Source organism: Bombus terrestris, chromosome 6, assembly GCF_910591885.1.
Source record: "Bombus terrestris chromosome 6, iyBomTerr1.2, whole genome shotgun sequence".
Taxonomy (NCBI): Eukaryota; Metazoa; Arthropoda; class Insecta; order Hymenoptera; family Apidae; genus Bombus; species Bombus terrestris.
This window is the reverse complement of record NC_063274.1, coordinates 14,199,785-14,216,747: the sequence shown is the minus strand read 5'-3', so window position 1 is coordinate 14,216,747 and position 16,963 is coordinate 14,199,785. Positions and strand designations below refer to the sequence as shown.

Sequence of the window (16,963 nt, the reverse complement as noted above, 5' to 3'; positions counted from 1 at the left end):
ATCGTTTTCGTTGTTAAAGTGCAGTTTTGTACTGGATAGTATAAATGAGAATTACTTATTGTATTTATTTATATTAATCTTATATTTATACGTACATTTTGAAGCTATTCTTAACATGCTAAACTGCCTTACAGCGCTATAATTTATTCTATCCTTCGAAAACTCCTACAGCATAGAATTTGCCTAGGTATACAAGAGATTTCCTAGCAATCCATATCAATTACTTTTGCTTCAACAAGCTGGCAACTCACGAGCAAACATCGCAAGCAAAGATTTTATTTGCAAACACGTATATCCAAGAATTATTAGTCTTTAGCTGTTTCGTTTGTTGCTAGACGTTGCAACGTTTACCAGTAGGTAAATGCAAAAAAAAAAGAAAGAAAAATACAAACCAAAGAATTCGTTGAGAAATAAAATTTATTTGACTTTTAGGTGGGTACGTACATTCTATACGTGGCTCTAGAAGAATGTAAGTCGGCTCGTAACGTTAATGTAACGTTAGATGATGCTAGCGAGGCTGAACCACTTCTTTAAAAATTCCGTAAAACTCTTGAAATATTAAGACCTCGCTAATAGACGGTCTATTTCGAAATGGGGTCGCCGCCATTAAAGTCGAACTTCAAGAATTTTGCCCCCGCGTATCTAAGTCTTCCCGTCGACTAAGGCCGCTACTATTTCAAAGTAGACGTTTACGCGACAGCTGTCGGAGACAGGGCTTGCTCATGCCCTGCAGAAGGGACGAGTTCGCCACGCTTTTTCTAGGTCTGGCTAAATTTTTGAACAGTCGTGTGTTTCAATAGACAGCGAAAGTTTCTCACTCGGAGAAAGCTTTTCTTCCATCTTTCGTTCTTTCTTCTGTTATTTCTCTCTGGCTCCTTCTGTTGTATTTTTCGCTTCCTACCTTCTCTTCCAATGATCTGCTCTAGTTTGTCCTCTCTAGCGATGGGATCAAGTTCAGCGTGTTCACTTACAAATTCGAATCAAATCCATACGTCCGCGTCATAAGATTTAAATAATACTCATAACATACAATGGTTCGTTCACTGAACTTGTGAAATTTTCGACTTTCGTAAGCTGGTTTCGAATCTGAGAACGAGTACCTGCAAGTTTCGAAAATCCACTTACTTCGATATTAGAAAGGATCGATAGTTTTACAAGTATTAATCGAGTCACGAGAATCAGAAAATCGCAGTACGTTCTATACGTTCTATTTTATTGTTTGTTTTTACAACTATTTAGAAATAATATTTGATTTACAATGCTTTGTAGAAAATTGCAATAACGAATGATAACCAACAAAAATGATTTTAAAAGAAAATGGAGAATTTCTAATAAGATGCTGATCGAGTTTCGAATCTGTTCATCCAATGTTCGATTCTGCTTGCGAGTACTTTTATCATTTTTCAGAGTACTCACGCAGAGATCCAATCTACCTGAAAGTATTTTTTCTTCGTTTCGAAAACCTGAGTAATTCCAATCTACGGTGGTTACAAAAAGTATTTCTACACCATTGTATTTATTACTGTATTTATATACTAATTAATTAAGTACAAGTATATTAAGTTTTAATATACTTATATACTAATTACTTATATACTAATATTTTATAGTACTACTAAGTATTATGTACTACTCTGGTATAATATGATTGATTATAGAAATTTAATGCTACAAAGATGAAATGTGCTACCTGATAAAAAAAATTTCCTTGAAAAATAACGTTACGTACAAATACTTTTTGTAACTACTGTTATATAGTTTGCTAATAATCGAATCCACCTGCCATGTATTTAGGTCCAACATTAGCTTTCTGCTTTTTTTCCTCGTATTTTGATAATTGTTTCTTCTTGATGATACGTACAAGTGAATTCGTATTCATCGCATCCGGTTTTCGTCCCGGGACCATGCAATTCCGTGATAATGTAATTTCGCCGTTGGCAGCCGACAACGGCGGTGGTGTAATTCGAAAGAATGTCCTTCCCGTTCGCTGCCAAACGTCTTCGTACCTCCGTTCGGATAATGTTCGCAAATTGCTCGTGCCGCAATTTCTTCCACCTGGCGGCGGTCTTTCTTCAGCCCCTCGAACTGTCGGCACTTTCCAGAAACGTACAAATACTTGTTACAATGGAACTTGGGAGAATTGAACTTCTCGCCGGATGCTATCACTTTTCGTTAAATACAATGAAATACGCGTGGAATGAAATTTCTCCTCGCTTAATTTATTCGATCCTTTCGTCTTTTTGACAACAAAAAAAAACCTCGTCATGTCTCATTCACCTTCTGATTAATTTATGTTACGTTTTGTATTATGTATTATTATTATGTATGTATTATGTATTATTTGTAATACGTATTATGTTTTGTTCGCGATTCTGATTGAATTTGTCTCGGTTTCTAAATCAGGACACGAACACACGGTTAATCTATTACAGGTGTTCTTTTATAAGTTAGAAATTGAAAGCTTTTCGTCTGTTTTTGGATAAGACAATGAACAAACTTATGTTAGTATTCGTATTTTTGGCTAAAATAGGCCAAATAAAATATGGAATGTTGAAAATACAAATAGTCTCTGTGCATCAAATTTTACGTAATTTTACGTAAGTTGTAATATCTATTACTCGAAATAGAAATTTCGAACTTGTTCTGTCTTTATAGCGCTTCAAAGCAGAAGAGATGTATTTTTTAATCATTGATCTATAGATAACAGAGAAATGTATTTATTTTCATTAAAATGTATACACGTATTGAAACATGGAGACAAACATGCAGACACATTGATATGGTTTACACGTGTAATTTGAAATTACACACGTTAATACGTGTTCTGATTGAAAACATTATATCAACAAAGCATGGCTACAGAATAATACGCAGCTACATTAATATGTACCGGGTTAATACACGGTAAGTCAACTGAAATTAGCAAACGTTGTTATACATTAATATATGTTTTGACTATATGTAACGTAAATGCGTGTGAATAGTTAGCACGAACATTTGGCATGGACACATATAGAAATATAAATTAGTAATCTTTAATTCAGACATAGTGAAATATTTCGTGTATGAAACCAAACATTGAAAAATACCTAAATATTGTTGTATTATATCAACATTATCATTATCAATGCATATTATCTTCGTTTAAGATCACGCTGCACCGCCGAAACAATAAGTGAATCCTAAAAATGAAATTCAGCAGTTTTTATGATTGGATAGACTAACACTTCAGTTAACCCCTAGGATCAACGTGTAACGTGAAAATTCTTTTCCTCTATCTGTAAAAGAATAGCTGAGATCGTTTCGCGATGTTCGATTTATAGAATAACTCGAAAGGAGGAAAATGAGAAAGAAGAGAAGGAAAAGAAAAAGATAAAAGAAGGGAAAGCAGTTAAGGGAAAAAGGTAAAGAAAAAGGAAAAGGCGAAGAAGATGCAGAGGAAACAAGGAAAGAACAAATATGGCCAACGAGAAACAAAGGGAATGAAACTCTCCGATTCCGGTGTTTCAGCAGAAATGAACTGGTATCCAGTTTTAAATCTGTTTTGCATGCAACCATCGTACGGTTGAAAACGACGTGCAGAATTGCCTTTCCTCCTAGAATTGTCCTTGGTGTATTATTGCGATTCTTCTTAGAATAACGTTCAGACGTTTTGAAAAATCGCCATCGTTGTCATGATCGGAAAAATCAGATATGTTCGTTTGGCTCGCTTACCTCGGTAATTCCATCTCGTTGATACGTTTCAGTAAATTGTATATAAAACCAATACGACCGTTCGAACGTGAGAAATTATTCGTTCCAGCGATTCTAATATATTTTTCCGTTTACGTATTTCCCTCGATGCGGCTATCCCGTCCGACAAGGTTCCCCGGTATCGGATTCGACAGGCAGAACCCCGTAGAAATTGGACACGCGTAAAAACGGCCGACGTGTAAGCCTGCAAGCAAACATGTTGTTCCAAGGCGAGCACGGAACAGCGTATAAAACAAGAGAAACGAAGAAAAAAGACACACATCCGCTTCCATGGAAGCCGACACGGCGTATGTGATTAAAATCCGTTGAAAGCTCTGTTTGTACGTCAAAGGTAAACTCAATCCTATTTCCCTTCCGTGAAAACAGCCAGCACCGTTAACAATTACGTGCACGGCCGTCAAGTAATTCCGTGAAAAGTCGCCGGGGTTAGAATTCTCCGCAAAATGTCTCGTTTCCTATACGCTCTGCCCAGAATCGCCTTTCCTCTTCGTGTCGGTAGTCTTGTTAAAGATCGTGTGTGCACTGACCGGGACTAAAATTGTAGATACGAGATTTTGAACCTCTATTCTACAAATATTTTTCTAAATAGGAAGGGGACGACGTCAATTTTGTATTTACTTGTCCACTTACTTATTTATGGCCAGATAACCATTTAGCATATAGAAGGATGCATATAAATAGTTAAAATTAGATTCTATTTGAGGGTGATATATGGATCGAAGAAATGCAAATTAGAAAATTTATCTACCTTGACGTTGATACGAGATAATTATTGATAGAAAAGAGGATAACGCGACGAAGCAATCCTAGCTATATATTTGAAGAAATGGAAAATTTCGAGACAGACTATATTATCGTTCGACAATTTATCTAAGCAAATAATAAATTAAGTAATCCGAAGTTTAACACTTTGATTGCCACGCCGAAATCGCATGTTTCGCTCAGGACGCCACGGAAGTATTTTTATTATTCAAAGCATATAATGGTAAAATAATAATAAATTGATGATGTAAGACAACATTCTTCCCTAATGGACCGTTTATCTCATTGGTCGTCACGGGTGACCACCGTGGCGCCTTGGTAACAATTGATAGTGACATATTATAACAAGGCTTCGTTTATTTCAACAAACCATTCGCATTCGTTATTTCGTCGTAAGCAAAACGTGCAGAATATATTGTTGAAACGTGTAGAAGATATTAGTAAACAGTATTTGCTCATTCTATATATAATAGTAAGGTATGTGCACACTTCTAAATTCAATTATATATATGATTATAAAGCAGAATTTACGATTATTTTCTAAGCTCTGTTTATGATAATATTCGTAGATTACCCCCCAAAGATATGGATGCAAACACAGTGCACCGTTAGATGCAAGATTTGTTCTCATTTTTTTTTTATTGATGTTCTAAGAAAAAGGTTTAATTGTTTAATGGAGCACCTTTGGTTTTAAAGTATGTTCTATTTATCGGTTATATTCAAAATGCCCTAACTGTCAATTTTCATATAATTTTTACAATTATAAGAAGTTCGAGCCCTCTGGTCACCAATGACCACCGTGGCGTCACAGGAGAAACCGTGGCCGGTCATATATGACAGACGTGGCAGTCAAAGTATTAAACAAATATTTTTTTACTTACAGACCGTTTTACTTTTAGACATGTAGGAACATTTTTACTTTACGCGATTCGTGTTTATGTTTATAAGATATGCTTCTCGGATATATGCGTGCAGTTAGTAAGTGAGACGAGTTACGACTTGGAATACAGTTCTCTGTATAGGCAAAATATCAGCCAATCGGCATAGATTAGTTTCGAAATATTAACAGTGATCGTAATAAACTGTTTAGCGAAGCAACACGCAGAATTAAAATTAACGTAAATTAGCTTAGTAGAGATTTAGCCTGTTTCTGTGATTTTGATTTTTATTTACCAAACCCTGTTAAAGTAATCGCCTGTTTGGAAGGTATTAGGAATTTTCGTAAACGTTCTCACGTATTTTATCCGCGCCATTTTACGAGGCACTGGATTAAACAGGGACAGATGGTCACGGTTTATTCGTTTCATTAACTTAGAAATAGCTGTACGCGTTGCTCTTATTTCCACAACCTCCGTCTGTCGAATTACGGATGCACGAGCTTTGGTTAATGACTTTTGCTACTTTGAACGGCTCGATTATTCTTTGATTTACGATCCGAAAAGGTCCAATCTTTTCCGTGTACATGGTCACATCGATGCGATCTAGAGAATGGAAGTCCGAGGAAATAAAATCGGCTGATCTTGAAACCTAATTTACTATTCTGCCACGGCTATCTTAACGCCGATAACTTCCACTGAGTTTGCGATATTTCTTACCTCTACTACTTCCTTACCTTACCAGCTGCCGCTAAGTTGTTTATCAAATGCGAGGAAAAATGGTACGGGTGACAAAATATTTAATTTAAGAAATTGGGATAAAATTGAAGTCTAATAAAAAAAGAAAAAAAATCTATACATTTCTAAATATTATGGTAAGTTATCATACTTAGTTCAAATGTTCTACTTACCATTCCAAAACAGAAGAAAGCTGATGTTGGGTCAAATTCTTTACGCCATTTTCGCATTTCTTCGTTCAGTATGAAATACGTAGCTATTACTTTGTAACAACATAACAACGTAATTTTACCTTCAAGGAAGGGTCACATCCGGGTCCGATTTGGATGAAACTTTATAGGCCTGAAGAAGAGGCAAAAGTAGCAGATACGTATATTTTTATCTGCGGTAACTCATGTTTAAGGGATGAAATCACCTTCCCAAGTTCGACCCCATAAAAGCTAGCTTAGAAACGGCTACAGATACAAAGAAATGTTTTGTTACCAAAGACGAAGCGTTTTCTAACATATTAGAAGAAAATGCTAGAGTCAACAAACAATTTTCAAAGACGTATAAAATATTACGTCGAGCATATTCACATGAAGAAGAAACAGTGACTGTGCGTATAAAATAATCCCCTACACGAATACGACCATTATGTATTATTTCCTATATTTATCTGCTGTGTGGAAAAAATCCACTTGTGCCGCCGAATATCATAAATAAGATTTACCAAAATACCAGAATACGACCTTTGAAATCAAACAACCCTTCATTCCACGAAAAAAAAACCTCCTAAATCTGGTACCATAAAGTAACTTAACTCCCATACAAAAGATCTTCCTACATCACCATTTTCTTCCCGTTTCTCGCAGGCGTTATCCCCGTACGTTTTATCCTCCACCGAAGCGGAACATCTTCCACCTTCTCCGAACGTATTCGAATTCAGCGCGTCGCAATAATTCGGTAAATAAATTTCCATGATTTATTTATCGCGATATACGAGCGGTCGCCGAGGGCTGGAGAAAAGCAGAGGAGAAACGTCGAGTCTGGGTAAACCGGCTATGTCAGGGCAAAACGCAACGCAATACAAAGAAAGGGAAAAGGAGGAGAAAGTAGCTCGGTTGCAAAACGTTTCTGCTACTTACTTTCCTCCGTGTCCTTTTCTTTTTTACCCGCTTTCTTATTTCTTCTCGTCTTCTCTTCTCCGCTCGGAGCGTCGTCTTCCAGCGTCACGTTGCTCCTCGTGTGTTCGTGCGGTCTGTCCGGCTTGTTTACGACGCGGGCATCGAAGCGGAGTTCGCCCGGAGGTGGTGGAAACCCGATATAACTCCGACCCTTGCCATCCCTCTCGACACGTTTCCCGAACAGGGTGGGTCATACCAACACACGCCACTCGCTCGCCACCGAGCAGCGCACTCCAGCTTCTGTGGTTCATGAAAGCCAACCTTCTTTTTGTTTCTCCCTGTTTTTTCCCTTCTTTCGCCGTCTTCCCTAACTTCTTATTATTCTTGTCATCGGTCAGTTGGAGAGTCCGTACGCCTGTGTTCTAGTCAAATCTTGCGTTCGAAATTTTTTGCAAGATCTTTTTAGGTGGTTCGTAATGATTCAGAATTAAAAAAAAAAAATCGAGGAGTTTTGTGGAAAGAAATCTGGTCGAGATTCGTTATATCTATATTTTCAGGAATACAAATATATTTTTGTTGAACGAGACAGCTACGCTGGACTTGCTTTATGGCGACTTCACGAAGTGATTATTTACAGACACTACGAAAAGAATTTTGCATGACGCTATTTGTTGCGGTATTAATTGTATATGCCATGGTATATTAACCGTTTGAGTCGCAAGCAGCGCGACCGCGCTGTTTAGATTTTATGTCGAAAACATTTGAATGCTACGGACGACTGGCGGTATTTTGTATTTCATTGTTATCTTCTCAATAATTTTTATTGAACAAAACTTGAAATATTTATAAACTAGTAGTACGCATATATAATAATGTAGACGTATTTCATAAAAATAACAAATACGACGAGCGCTATTGCGTCGCTTGTTTCTCTTCGCAATGGATTTTCGACTCTGTTTTTTCAAAGATCCCTGGCACTCAAACGCTTAAATACTTTATCAGCATTTGTTGGTAACATTTTCATATGACTGCAAAAATTAATACCACGAACACAAAATATAGAATCTGATAAAACATCCCTTCATCGGATAGTAAAGATGTGTGCAAATATCTTTTGTAGCCAATTTTGTAGTTAATTGGTATTAATTACGATCTGAGCTAGAACAAAGTACAACTTTTGCATTCAACATTTTTATGTCTTACATTTACTAAAACACTACATATGGATATTTAGAGATAATTTTTATAGAAATAGCGAATGTCTGAAAAAAATGTTTATACAACGATGTGGAGGAAAGAGAAAAGATGGATTATTTAGTAATCCACGATGGTTTTCTATAGCTGTCAGCTATTAAATTGATTAACCAACGTCCACAATAGTATTTTTATGCCGTATGATTGTGTTGTTATTTCGTAGCTGATGTTAACTTTTCCAGTACGATACGAGTAGAGTATGGGGGTGTAGTATCAGGAAGTTGCTGTTTTACGGCAGTTTGGTTCGTTATATGTTTCGAAAGTTTGTTATAGTGATTTATCGGTGTGATTAAGAGCATTTGTGAGCGTGGTACATACATATTTTAAGAATTATCTGGGAATATATGAATTAGTTCATTATCTAACATTTTGCAGGAACTACGCAGTAAACGATTTTTATTTATATATTTCGATTTGTAGTTTATACTATACAATAGTAAGTATAAAAAGTATAGTATAAAATAGTAAGTATAAAAATAGTGCTATATTGTATACTGAAGGATATTTAATATTGAATTCAACGTTGCTCGTATTTCGACTTACTTTCAGGTTAGTTTAGGAAACAAAGATCGGTTTGGTTCATCATCAGAAACCTTTAAGACCAACATAGTCTTGTTTCAGAATTGATAAGTCCTAGTCTTGAACCAACAAACCTCGTTATTGATAAAATCTACCTCGCTCCTACGAAGTTTAACCTATTTTATGTTTCGAAACTTGTGCTGCCGGGAGTTTATTCGAGGATATTATAGAGTACATCAAATAATTCGAGAGACAATACCAAGTAATTGGGGAAATAATTTTCCTCGATGTTTCTCGACAATTTTCGTCGAGTAGCGAGCGCCGTGCAGTTTTCAGTTTTTCAGTATCATTAAATTTCCAGTTACGTCTCCACCACAGGAAACCCCTAAATCTCTGTATTTACGTAATCTGCCTAAAAAATATGTTCTAACGAGCTGTGTTTTTCGGCCCGTGTTACGATATCCGTAAAACTTCCCGATTTTCCACGTATTTGAGCGTACAAATGTATGTACCAGCAGCGGAACTTTGCAGCGCGAGAACATCTGTTGCACCGACCGTTTTTAGTAAATCTTTACGCGAATACAATAAGAATTCGCGTCCGCATTCAATTTTCGAAAGTTACATTTTGGTTTCCGAGGCAATAAAGGCGAGCAACAGTACGCCGTTATGGAAAAACTTCCTTTCTGGTAATCTAGAATAGCCAATTTCGCGGCGAAACAGAGTTAACCGCCATTCTTTTATTCCCCTATAAACCCGAATACCACTACGTCATGCAATTTAATAAAATTTAATCATTTTTTTCGCTTGTGGTGAAGTAACCAACATAGAAAACAAAAAAAAAAAAAAGAAAGAAAGAAAATGCAACAACAACGGCAAACAAAAGAATAAAGAAAAAAATAACGCTCCATCCGATTATCAGTTGTATTTTTTATTATATATATTATATATATATATATATTCCAATATCGCCGATTCTGACGCGATATCGATAATATCACGTTGAATATTATACATTCAGCGTTCGCTTCCAATTACTCCAGTTTCGCTAATTATCAGACTGCAGCGCACTTCCTATATAAAAACATTAATTGAATATCAGAGAGTAAGAAGGGTTCATTTGCCTCTTCCTTTTTCCATTACCTTTCACCTGGTTCTTTTATCTTTTACCATTCTCTGCTTTGTCCTTGGTTCTCTGTTGCTCTTCCGTTCGTTTTATCTTCGACGATCCCAAACAATCTTCGGGTCGTCAGATTTTCCACGTTCCGCGAAGACTATGGCGAACGAAGAGTTAATCAAGCTGCAAGACCAACAACACCATGATCGTTATGTTTAGAAATACTAATACGGTCGAGCTGATACGGTCCACGGGAGCTAAACTTTCGGCACGAACTTGCTCGTTATCCTTCCATAGCCATGACCGAACGCAGCGCCAAATTTAGTTTGGCAATAACTTTTCCGAATGCAAACTAGCAGTGTTTCGATAACACGTGTTGGACATTCTGATTAATGAATATCGTTCCGCCATTGTAAGTGCCATAAAGTTGCGGCACGTGGTAGAGCTTCTCCTCGTTATACCAACCAATGTGTAGCACGCGTTAAACGGCGCTCCTGCTCCCCCACAAAGAATACTTTGACGTTGCTTCTGTTAATATTATTTTATCATTACGACAAAAGCGAAATTGTCGTGAAGTTAGTAATTGGAGGAGACGGTGGTAAGCGTCCGCGAAGTTGATATTCATATTTCGAACTATAATTGAAAAATTATAAGTAATATTGCAGTCTGTTTTACGTTGAAGCAATTTGGTTCTCTACGAAGAGGTCATTTTGTAGTATATTCTTTGTTTTAGAACAAAGTACGAGTTAAAGATGCATTATTTTCTGAAATTTTTCAATTAAGATTTTCCAAGAATGAATAAAATTTTAAGAGTAAAAGATATCAAAAATATTCCGAGTAACGTACATTCGTAACACTTAAAGGATAAAATAAATCTCTTATTAGGTTTTATTTTTGTATCTGTTTTCATAAAAGCATAGATTGCCATATATTTCATATTATATCATATAAGTGTCATCTATTCGTCGTATAAATTTATATTAGACGCTAATTGATTCTCGATGTCCATGAGGTTAAAAGACTTACCTCGAACACACTTAGAGTCATAGAACTCCAGCAGACTAGACAACGAAGTCGTGGAACCTCGGCCAAACTTTGGGTCATAGGACCTCACCTACTTAGACACTACCACCGTGAGACACGATCGCGGACCATCCCGAGCTTGCAAGATCTCGCCCACTAAATCTCCGGAATCGTGGAATCTCGCCCGACCAGATCCTAAAATCGTAGTATCTTATCCGCAACCATCCAAATCTGTGGGACTTTGCCTTGGGCAGTTCTGAGATTGTGGGACTTTGATAAACATTGGCATTTGTAGATTTTTCCTATAAAATGCTGGAGTAGTGAGTTTCTACTTGATGAGAAATCAGAACCACGCAATACTCGACTAGATTTTACAATCAGTGTTATATTATTTTAGTTAGTGACGCGTTAAAACGGTGGCACTTAACTGTTGGACCTTCGAGACTTTAAACAATGTCGTAGACTCTAGACTCGAGGATCTCATTTAACACTTTGACTGCCACGCCGAAATCACATGTTTCGCTCAGGATTCCACGGGAATACTTTTATTATTCAAAGCACATAATGGCAAAATAATAATAAATTGATGATGTAAGGCAATATTCTTCCCAATGGACCGTTTATTTTATTGGTCGTTACAGGTGATCACCGTGGTGCCTTGATAACAATTGATAGCGACATATTATAACAAGGCTTCATTTATTTCAACAAACCATTCGCATTCGTTATTTCGTCGTAAACAAAACGTGCAGAATATATTGTTGAAACATGTAGAAGATATTAATAAACAGTATTTGCTCATTCTATATATAATAGTAAGGTATGTGCACACTTCTAAATTCAATTATATATATGATTATAAAGCAGAATTTACGATTATTTTCTAAGCTGTGTTTATGATAATATTCGTAGATTACCCCCCAAAGATATGGATGCAAACACAGTGCACCGTTAGATGCAAGATTTGTTCTCATTTTTTTTTTTTTTTTTTTATTGATGTTCTAATAAAAATGTTTAATTGTTTAATGGAGCACCTTTGGTTTTAAAGTATCTTCTATTTATCGGTTATATTCAAAATGCCCTAACCGTCAATCTTCATATAATTTTTACAATTATAAGAAGTTCGAGCGCTCCAAGTGTTAATCAAACATCAAACGCATTTCCAAGTTAGATCGAGGAATCGTGAGATATCTTTCATTAAGGCTAAAACTATCAGAGTAGTCAGAATGATGATTTTTCACGGGAGCTTTATAAATCTACAACGATGTATTCTTCCCAACTTTATGGACATCTGTTGATCAATACTTTTTGTCCTTTGCATTACGTATTTTTTCACGTACCTTTCATTCTAATTTGTTCAATACAACTTTTATGTAGATTCGTATGTAATTAGTTATGTACCTCTTCTATAACGTACCAGACTCGTACTGCTTTGTTCAATGTGACCCCAAGGTCGCAGATCATCGGCTCAGACCATTCTGAAACTGTTGAACCTTGCACGGTAAGATTGTGAAATCGATGGACCTTGGCCAGTGAGATCTGGAAGTCGTGGAATCTTGCCCAATAAGAATCTACGAGTTGTTTGTGGGAAGTTGCCCAGTAAGACACCACTCGAACAGATCTCGGTCATGAAACCTCACGCGTAGCTATAGTCGTAAGACCTCATCTTCTTTTCTACAACTTGGGCGTTCAATCTAGCTCTATGCGCCTGTAATTTTGGCGATCTTGAAATTCTCATTGACGAGATCTTTTATCCTCTTTATTCTTTTCTTTATCCCCGTTGTTATTTGAGATAATATCTAACGTTTCATTAATTTGAAGAGTCAAATATCCTTCGTGTTTGAGCGATGAAGATTCTAAAACTCAGTGATTATGAGTTCTGACTATGAAACATATTACGGTATTACGACGTCGTTTCGCGGTTTCTACATATTTTATATTTTTATATCTCCGTTAAAAAGATATGCGTATATCAGTCACGTTTGTGGAGTATTTTAAATCCGTTGGCCCGTAGTTTGTTAAAATTTGTAACAGCACGTTGAAAATGATAAATTATTTTCTAGCATTTTCGTTCGATAAATTCACTGGGAGTCCAATTACTCTTGTTCAACGCGTATGCATTGTGCAATGAATTCAACTACTCTCTAACTACCCAACGTGTTGGCTACTATAGTCAATTTTGCTGTTGTACAACGAGTGACATTGTATTATTTATGAGTATATGAATTATACAAAATAATATTATGGTACATATCGTTCCGTAATAATGAGCCGTCATAAATTTCATATGTTTCCTTATTGTCGTACAATTTGTTCTTATCATAAGGTTACAAAAATTTAATCTCGATACAGCATACCAGATACATTGTACTTATCTACGATAGGAGCAATACGAGAAAACAGCTAGTAGTATTTGTGTAGCTTTGTCGCGACTTTACTTCGGATATAAAAGCTTCTTCTTACTTGCTCTTAACCTAATTGGCTGTCTCCTGATATTTTTGAAATTCTTTGCTACATCAGCATATAAATTATGGAAGAAAATTCGCCAAGTACGCTCTCGAGCAATTTATGCTACCGATGCTGCAACATTTGTGTCTGCTTCAAATTTCAAATCATACAGAAATAACACGATCGAAATGGTTATCGTTGAACAGGTTTTCCGTATTGCAACATCGGCTTATACCGCGGTACGTGGCCTGCAAGTTTCTTACGCAAGAGTATTACACTGAGTGAACTTTAGGGAAAGTGGACTGAAGGGTTGTAAATTCGTCAGAACTACCGACTGTATTAGCATGTCGTGGCTTTACGATACATTGATCTTTATTGGGTGCAGAACAAGACACCGGAATACCTGATCTATACAGAAATGTAAGGATCTTCGACTAACTTAATACCAGGGTCGAAATTGAAAAATATTATCTGCAAATTATCTCATGCTCGTTCTTCGAGGTAAACGAGATTGAGAAACTTTATGCTTTATTTTATAGCACTGGAAATTTTAATTCTGGTTTTTTAATTATAATTATATAGCAGCTTTTACAGCACTTTGTCCTTTTCAATCGTACAAAAAAGATAGAAAGTTGATAATAATGCGATCGTCAGAAAGCTCCTCGATCGATCCTAGTAATATTGTAATGACGCCTTTGTCTTTCTAGCAACTAAATTGTCTTTTTGGACAAGTCAAAGACGAGCAGTCTTTGTAATGATAATAAACTTCAATAGAAAATTTGAAATAATTTCTCGGATAAATACTAAAAAACGTCGTCGTTCTACAAGTGGATTTTGAATGGTTCCCCTGCAAAACATTATGCTTTTCTTGCGGTACGTCGCATGCTATATTTTTCTTGCTAGATACATCTTCTAAATTGTATTTTCTATATTCTCTTCTTAATTGCTAATTAATTGTGTTACTTTAGTTTTATAAAAATATTCGTGATACTATTTTTACAGCGCCCTCATTTTGAAACGATTTTTATGCTAACAAATTTTCTACTGCAAATTTGGAAATTTTTCCACGAAAATAATATAGACGAGATATGACTATATTTCATATTCTGATTCCTGGAATTTTCGTACGATGATTCCCGATATGCACGAGGAATACAGCAGGTTTAATTTCCATTTGTTAGCCAACGCATGGTTATTTCTTTATTAACTCCATCTGTTTGTTTACGATATATTTCTGTGATAATTTCGCTCTCTGATTGTAGAAAACGAATAGGATACGGACGATGAATATTACAAGAGAATAGCTTGTCATGATTTTTTAACTAAATATTTAAATGTTATACGCAAAAAATAATTTTGTCCAGCTTTTTAATTTCAAGAATAATTTCAATAATAATTAATAAGTAGTGATTTCGATAAAATTTATTCCACTTTATACAATCTATTTAATTTGAATTCGTATTCGAGATGTTTCATTATTCATTATAATTCGTTATAATGAATTAATAAAACTGCTCTTTAATATACCGATTTACTAGTAATTATTTTAATTTACGAATTTAATATTAACCGAATTAAAAGATTGATTTTAATATTAACAAGATTTTATTTCTATATTGTGTCGCGATTATTTTCCTTTCCGAGCGAAACAACGTTTTGGCATGAAATTTGCATGTTCATCTTTATCAAAATGTTATCTCAAACGTTTTCAGTAATTGAATAAAGTCCACTTTTCATCACAAGCGATAATACGCTTCAAAAACGGATCCTGTTTATTCCTTTGGAATCGAACAAGGTTATCTCCATTCGTCTAAGCTTCTGCAGCCCATTTTCGTTACTTTGACGTATTTCTTTAATCTGCCTAATGGTAAAATGGTTTCCCTTCGCTTGAAACGCTATTTCTCTTGCTTTTCATCGTAAATTATTTCCAGTAATATATCTTGACTATCTCAAACGTCGATGACATTCTCCAGGCTTCTTCTCGGATCATGTTCTAACGAAACATAGCTTTACTTTAAATTGTCCTAACATTTGCATGTCTGTCTCTTATATTTACTAGATATTTTATATTTACTAGACAAACCAAATTAATGTCTTCAGCTACTTTTACAGTGCTTTTGCCAAGTTTAAATCCGTGCAAAAATATCACACGTATATTCTCATTGTTTACGACGACTGACAACAAGATATTTTTAAATCAATGTTTAAACACATCGTCATTCTGTTACCGACTCGACCATATCTAGCAAATTTATTCTCCTACTTACAGTAAATATGTTTTCCTTTAATACGATCAATTAACGGAATCAATGGAATAGATTTTAATAGCCAATATCGTCCTATAATATCCAAATCTTCAAACAACAATATTTCACATTCAGCGCTAAAAGAAAAGCAGTCACAAATCGTCAATCCTTACTCTCACGTATACCAACGATTTATTAATTACCATTCAGAGAATCTAACTTGAAAACTTGCTGGAGAAAGTTTCCTGAGAAATTCCAGCCACGCACAAGTTCTCGAGAAAAATATGATCCGGAGCTTAACAAATTACTGTCTGAGAAGTCACAGTTATCCTATCTCAGCCCTCAGCCACCAGCGTACACACATCCACCACCATATTTATCACATACAATGCGTAGCCATCTCGAAGCTCGATCGTCCAGTTTCGAAACGAATTCAGCCCGACCGATGTGTTATGTGTAAGATGTAGGAAACGAGGGTTCCATGAACGATATAAGAAATTTCTGCAAAAAGGAAAAGTCGAGGCGTTCACCGGCGGCTCGTGAGATCGAGGTAAGGTAAACTGAAGATTAAACAGGGTTCAGGTGGATCAGGACGAAAGTTAAATTCCAGGACGCGGCGCGGCAGTGGCGGTGGATGGCTCGGTACTTTTCCTAACGTTGAAAGTTATCGCCGCCCGTGAGAGAGAAGTTTTCGCGCGTTTGCTACGAAAAATTTCTTTTCCCACCTTGTGGCGTTCGTGGCCTCTTCTTGCTCTCACCCTCTCTTTCCACGTCTGTAATTTATCGCGCCGCAATAACACAATTTAAACGACTTCGCCGGGCACGGAAGACTTGTTCTCGGAACCCAACGAGCGATTCATCGCCCCGCATGTACTTATGATATCACGAACGCGATGCAGGCTACGCCGTTTGAACACTTAGTTTTAATATATGCAAAGCAATGCGTGTTTCCTGAATTTTCTCCGCGCGCCAGAACTAGACGTTGAATAGATGGGAACTGAGTTTTCTATATGGGGTGGGAGTCATTATCCCGTCGACTATTCCCCAAGTTGGCCGAAACTTGGGCTACGCGTAAAACGATGCATTTCCATATTCGCGCCATTTATGCCAATTATTGCATGAAAT

The 16,963-nt window shown here is 36.2% G+C and overlaps 1 long non-coding RNA gene across 3 annotated transcripts; it reads right to left on the bottom strand.

Annotated features, from left to right (window-relative positions):
- Positions 1-532: 532 nt before the first annotated feature.
- On the bottom strand, positions 533-8,070 carry LOC125385218. Of its 3 annotated transcripts, none has more exons than XR_007224256.1 (4): positions 4,014-4,766; positions 3,715-3,937; positions 1,862-2,094; positions 533-1,100 (listed from the first exon to the last, which is right to left on the bottom strand). It is a non-coding gene; the product is annotated as an uncharacterized LOC125385218 (long non-coding RNA). The 3 variants fall into 3 exon arrangements; XR_007224255.1 differs by adding an exon at positions 7,256-8,070 and having other exon boundaries at positions 536-1,100; positions 1,862-3,937; positions 4,014-4,285; XR_007224254.1 differs by having other exon boundaries at positions 1,862-3,937.
- Between the last annotated feature and the right edge of the window lie 8,893 nt (positions 8,071-16,963).